General features: G+C 43.0%; 1 non-coding gene across 1 annotated transcript; it reads right to left on the bottom strand.

Annotated features, from left to right (window-relative positions):
- Positions 1 to 4225: 4225 nt before the first annotated feature.
- On the bottom strand, positions 4226 to 4298 carry TRNAK-UUU (transfer RNA lysine (anticodon UUU)). Its single transcript has one exon. It is a non-coding gene; the product is annotated as a tRNA-Lys (tRNA).
- Between the last annotated feature and the right edge of the window lie 2018 nt (positions 4299 to 6316).

The following is a 6316-nucleotide window of genomic DNA, read 5'->3' as shown; positions in this document are numbered from 1 at the left end:
GAGTGCACAACACAGCGAACAAGACAAGCCACTTGCATTCCTTACACAACCTGATGGCCTTGCGCCATTCACAGACCGGTTACCTCTGTGTCCTTGAAGAACTTGTGGCAGTGTTCACTCAGTTGAAAGCAGTAGTTTATGAGCAGGCCAACACGTGCAAAAAAAAAAAAAAAAAAAAAAAAAAAAAAGACGCCTTCCATCAAACATTGTAGCCAGGATTACCGAAGAGAACGAAAAGAACCTATATTTCCTATAATAATAATAATAATAATAATAGTAATAATAATAATAAAGTCCGCCTCTGCGGTGTAGTGGTTAGTGTGATTAATTGCTACACCCGGAGGTCCGGGTTCGATTCCCGGCTCTGCCACGAAATTTGAAACGTGTTACGAATGCTGGAACGGGGTTCACTCAGCCTCGGGAGGTCAACTGAGTAGAGGTGGATTCGATTCCCACCTCAGCCATCCTGGAAGTGGTTTTCCGTGGTTTCCCACTTTTCCTCCAGGCAAATGTTGAGATGGTACCTAACTTATGGCCACGGCCACTTCCTTCCCACTTCCTTGTCTATCCCTTCCAATCTTCCCATCCCTCCACAAGGCCCCTGTTCAGCATAACAGGTGACGCCGCCTGGGCGAGGTACTGGTCATCCTCACGAGTTGTATCCCCTGATCCAGAGTCTGAAGCTCCAGGACACTGCCCATGAGTCGGTAGAGGTGGCATCCTTCGCTGAGTCCGAGGAAAAACCGACCCAGGAGGGTAAACAAATAATAATAATAATAATAATAATAATAATAATAATAATAATAATAATAATAATAATAATAATAATAATAATAATAATAATGTCCGACTCGTTGGCTGAATGGTCAGCGTACTGGCCTTCGGTCCAGAGGGTCCCGAGTTCGATTCCCGGTCGGGTCGGGGATTTTAACCTTAATTGGTTAATTCCAATGGCCCGAGGGCTGGGTGTTTGTGCTGTCCCCAACATCCCTGCAACTCACACACCACACATAACACTACCCTCCACCACAATAACACGCAGTTCCCTACGCATGGCAGATGCCACCCACCCTCATCGGAGGGTCTGCCTTAATAATAATAATAATAATAATAATAATTTCGTGTGGCTATTTCTAGCCGAGTGCAGCCCTTGTAAGGCAGGCCCTCCGATGAGGGTGGGCGGCATCTTCCATGCGTAGGTAACTGCGTGTTATTGTGGTGGAGGATAGTGTTATGTGTGGTGTGTGAGTTGCAGGGATGTTGGGGACAGCACAAAGACCCAGCCCCCGGGCCACTGGAATTAACCAATGAAGGTTAAAATCCCTGACCCGGCAGAGAATCGAACCCAGGACCCTCGGAACCGCCGGCCAGTACGCTGGGTATTCCGCCAACAAGTCAAATAATAATAATAATAATAATAATAATAATAATAATAATAATAATAATAATAATAATAATAATAATAATAATAAGTAAACTCGTGTCCTCATCCCGAGGTGGTGCAGCTCTTTTCAGGTACACCCCCATTGGAGGTGAGCTGCATGTACCATTTCAACCACATAGCAGCCCTCCTGCCATTCTTAAATTTCTGGCAGTACCGGGAATCGAACCCAGGCCCCCGAGGACGGCAGCTAATAACACTAACCGTTACGCTACGGAAATAATAATAATAATAATAATAATAATAATAATAATAATAATAATAATAATAATAATAATAATAATAATAATAATCTGGCACTGCTCGAGAGTTAAGGGAATCAGGTTTTACAGTCTTCGAGGAGGTTCACGGTCTCTCTACTACAGGCAGCACCCGTCTAATTGACATGATAGTCTTCAAAGACCACCGAAAGGGCTTTATAATAGATCCGACGAGCAGTTTCGACACATACGAAACACAGCCTAATGAGGTGCATGAAGAAAAGAAAACAAGATATGAACCAGCCATCCCATTCTATCAACAGGAATAGCAGGTGGATGATACGGAAGTCATAGGAGTGATGGTTGGCGCTAGAGGACCCATTCCTCTCGTTTTCGCACAGTTCTGCGAATCATTTAACCTCAATCAATAATAATAATTAATAAAAGAACTTGCAGTGACTGCCTTGAAATATTCCATCCAAATCCTGAAGAACATATCTCCCAAACTTTTTAATGCAACAAACAGTATGTCAAATTTCCTAACCAACTCACAATTACTTTTAATATCCATGTTGTCCTTTTGAATCCTTTGTCCTCAGAGGCCATCTCCAGTAGGGGAAAATCGAAATAAATAAATAAATAAATAAATAAATAAATAAATAAATAAATAAATAAATAAATAAATAAATAAATAATCATAATAGCCCCAGAGGAATGCGACACGCTTCGGCAGCCGGCACAATTCCTATCCTCGCCGCTAGATGGGGCTTCATTCATTCATTCATTCATTCATTCATTCATTCATTCATTCATTCATTCATTCATTCATTCATTCATTCCTAGCCTGGTCGAATGACTGGAAACAGGCTGTGGATTTTAAGTAATAATAATAATAATAATAATAATAATAATAATAATAATAATAATAATAGAGCCGCCTCTGTGGTGTAGTGGTTAGCGTGATTAGCTGCCACCCCCGGAGGTCCGGGTTCGATTCCCGGCTCTACCACGAAATTTGAAAAGTGGTACGAGGGTTGGAACGGGGTCCACTCAGCCTCGGGAGGTCAACTGAGTAGAGGCGGGTTCGATTCCCACCTCAGCCATCCTCGAAGTGGTTTTCCGTGGTTTCCCACTTCACCTCCAGGCAAATGCCGGGATGGTACCTATCTTAAGGCCACGGCCGCTTCCTTCCCTCATCCTTGGCTATCCCTTCCAATCTTCCCATCCCCCTACTAGGCCCCTGTTCACTATAGCAGGTGAGGCCGCCTGGGCGAGGTACTGGTCATCCTCCCCAGTTGTATCCCCCGACCAAGAGTCTGAAGCTCCAGGACACTGCTCTTGAGGCGGTAGAGGTGGGATCCCTCGCTCAGTCCGAGGGAAAACCCGAACCTGGAGGGTAAACAGATGATAATAATAATAATAATAATAATAATAATAATAATAATAATAATAATAATAATAATAATAATCGTATGGCCTCAGCACCGCCCTCTCAATCTCTATATCTCTATAGCCTATAGTCGGTGCGACATAACGCCGATAGCAAAATAAATAAATAAATAAATAAATAAATAAATAAATAAATAAATAAATAAATAAATAAATAAATAAATAAATAAAGAATACATTTCTGTAAGTGCTAATCAAATCTTACTGGCTCTCATTATCCGTAATCTCGTATTTAGTGGACTGGATTGGTCAGTTCTATGCTCAGTCTCCGCTGGTCGCAGGAATTAACCGGGTACTCGTTTCTGAGTAAACTACAGGGTGATGGTGGTGGTTATTGTTTTCAGAGGACAACCCTCCTCTATTTACACTAATCACTGAGAAAAAATGCCTGGCTCCATGGCTAAATGGTTAGCGTGCTGGCCTTTGGTCACCGGGGTCCCGGATTCGATTCCCGGCAGGGTCGGGAATTTTACCCATCATTGGTTAATTTCCCTGGCACGGGGGCTGGGTGTATGTGTTGTCTTCATCATCATTTCATCCTCATCACGACGTGCAGGTCGCCTACGGTAGTCAAATGAAAAGACCTGCTGCTGGCGAGCCGAACCCATCCCGGGATCTCCCGGCACTAAAAGCCATACGTCATTTCATTTTTCAGTGAGAACAAATGGATGAGATCCTACACTTCGAAAAGTGTAGATATCGGCCAAAGATGTACAAGGGCGACGAAGGGCGTGGAAATGAAAGACTTCCTAGGCCTCTAATGTTCCAATATCGGCATAGTCGGAGATGAACAAGATTTGACCAAGGGAGGTGGGGTAAGATACATGAAAGTGAGGAGCCTAGCACAAGTAAGTGGAAGCAATGCCAGGATTCAGTTAAGAGTCCCGTGCTCCCCAACCTACGCTCCCAAGTTGAGAACTCCTGGGGCCCCTTTTAGTTGCCTCTTACGACAGGCAGGGTACTGTGGATGTTATTCTACCGCCCCCGCCCACAGGGAGGTAGAGGACATGAAGGCCCTTCGAGAAGTAGGAGACTAGTTAGTAATGTCCGGCCGTTATTGTCTTCAGGAATTAACCTGGAGCTCAGTTTTGGTGTAGGCTGTGAGAACGTGAAATCACAGCAGTTAAAAATTTGTCGCCCGAACAGGGACTCGAACCCTGGACCCTTAGGTTAAAAGCCTAATGCTCTACCGACTGAGCTATCCGGGCTCTGCCTTTAAAGGTTTGATGGAATTGCTGGAGTGCAGCTGCAGAGACCGCTCTTCGGATAGCTGAATGCCATTTTAAGAGAGCAGATGTAACGTTCGGTGTCGGCTGAGCTATCTTCATGCTTAGCCTACAAGGAATACAAAGCCTGCTCACTCGCAGTGCTCTCTTCAGAAACAGTGTCCGCATGGCAGTGCGTGTCTTGACCACTGCAGCGCTAGTATACCACTTCACATCAGCACTCACACATAGCATTGCTAACGGGAATTAAAACCAGCACAAATTTACTTCTACACTATTCTTAGTGTATAAAACATACGTTACTGAGCAAATAGAAGTAGAAAATAATAAACGTTCATCTTTTACCCATAGGAGTTCAATTCAGCTGTGGATTTTAATTTCGGATAACACACATAATTGTCCGTCTGGCATTTAAAAGGATATAAGGTCTGCACTAGATATATTTACTACCGCACCGTAGATTTTCAGTGAAAAGGAACGACTTAACCATTTTCCTTGATATTTTCTTCTCATAAATTGTTTTTCTTCTCAAGAAGTATTTTCGGCGATACTCATCTGTCATGCCATTAGCGTAGTTAGTGACAGAGGGGCGCAGAAACTTCTTCAGTATTATTCTGCTTAGTTCCTCAGGATGATCACTTTTCCCTCACTGTAGAGTAGTATTTTTAGCAACATGTGGCAACAGTATTTCGGCTAATGCTTGTGCTATTTTTGGACTGCCCAGCGTTACCGATATCATTTCGTTCCTTACTTGCCCCAGTTTCATCAACAGTGAAACAAAACTTGGCTTTGGATACCTGAGACCACCTCTGTCTTTGATTTTTATTAATGATGTTAGTGGAGATAGACTCTGGATACTACTAATTTTATCAACACACTCTTGACATGGCATGTGGTCTTCGACAACTCTTACCAAATACCTTCCAATATATGCCATTGCAGCACTCGACATAGAAACACATGGTGCTCCCTCAGCTTCCTTTTCGCTGCTTTCCAGTTGTGTTTGAAAATTTCTTGCTAACTCAGGATTCGTTGCTGCCGGTTCATCCGCGTGCGCGATTTGTTCACTAACGGTTGCAAAAGCTGGAAAAGATACATTTTATTTATTTTGTTCCGAAAAAATAAGAAAACCATGTAGAAGCTTATAGGGGACCATTTATTCCTTTTCTGGTTATTTTTCACGAAAAACTAAAAGGTAAAAAGGAACTACTTATATAATATGTCACTTTACGTTCCACAACTATTACTCTCTTCCTCCTGCATAGAGCAGCACATTAGCTTACGCTCCGTGATAAGAATGGGCAGGTGCACTCTTCGAATATTCTATGGTCCAAATCACATTTCGACACTGGCAATTCTCAATGTGAGTTTCATGTAGAGTATACCACGAAAATAATGAAAGTATGAGAGAACCTTCAAGTCCTGGAGTGGCTACTCCAATATTTGTCTCAAATACGACGGCCATGACACCCAAGGAGTCTGGCATTGCTTATACCTTCCCAAACAACATGCTAATGTTTTTTTTTTTTTTTTTTTTTTTTTTTGCTAGTTGCTTTACGTCGCACCGACACAGATAGGTCTTATTGCGACAATGGGACAGGGAAGGGCTAGGAGTGGGATGGGAGCGGCCGTGGCCTTAATTAAGGTACAGCCCCAGCATTTGCCTGGTGTGAAAATGGGAAACCACGGAAAACCATCTTCAGAGTTGCCGACAGTGGGATTCGAACCCACCATCTCCCGAATACTGGATACTGGCCGCACTTAAGCGACTGCAGCTATCGAGCTCGGTCATGCTAATGTTGACGGATCATGTAACTACTAAATATTTTAATTCCTTCCCTGAAGAGCGAGGTGGGATTCCTAGATGGTGACACCGTCTCTCAGACTAGGAGATTTATATCGAAGATAATATTATTATCACCAGAACAGGAGCAATAATAATAAGTAACCTAATTTTTGCCGTCACATGGTCTACTGTACCATACCTTGTCTGCTTATTG

This window comes from Anabrus simplex, chromosome 11, assembly GCF_040414725.1.
Source record: "Anabrus simplex isolate iqAnaSimp1 chromosome 11, ASM4041472v1, whole genome shotgun sequence".
Taxonomy (NCBI): domain Eukaryota; kingdom Metazoa; phylum Arthropoda; class Insecta; order Orthoptera; family Tettigoniidae; genus Anabrus; species Anabrus simplex.
Note: the sequence above shows the minus strand (reverse complement) of the source record. Positions and strands in the feature narration are given on the sequence as shown.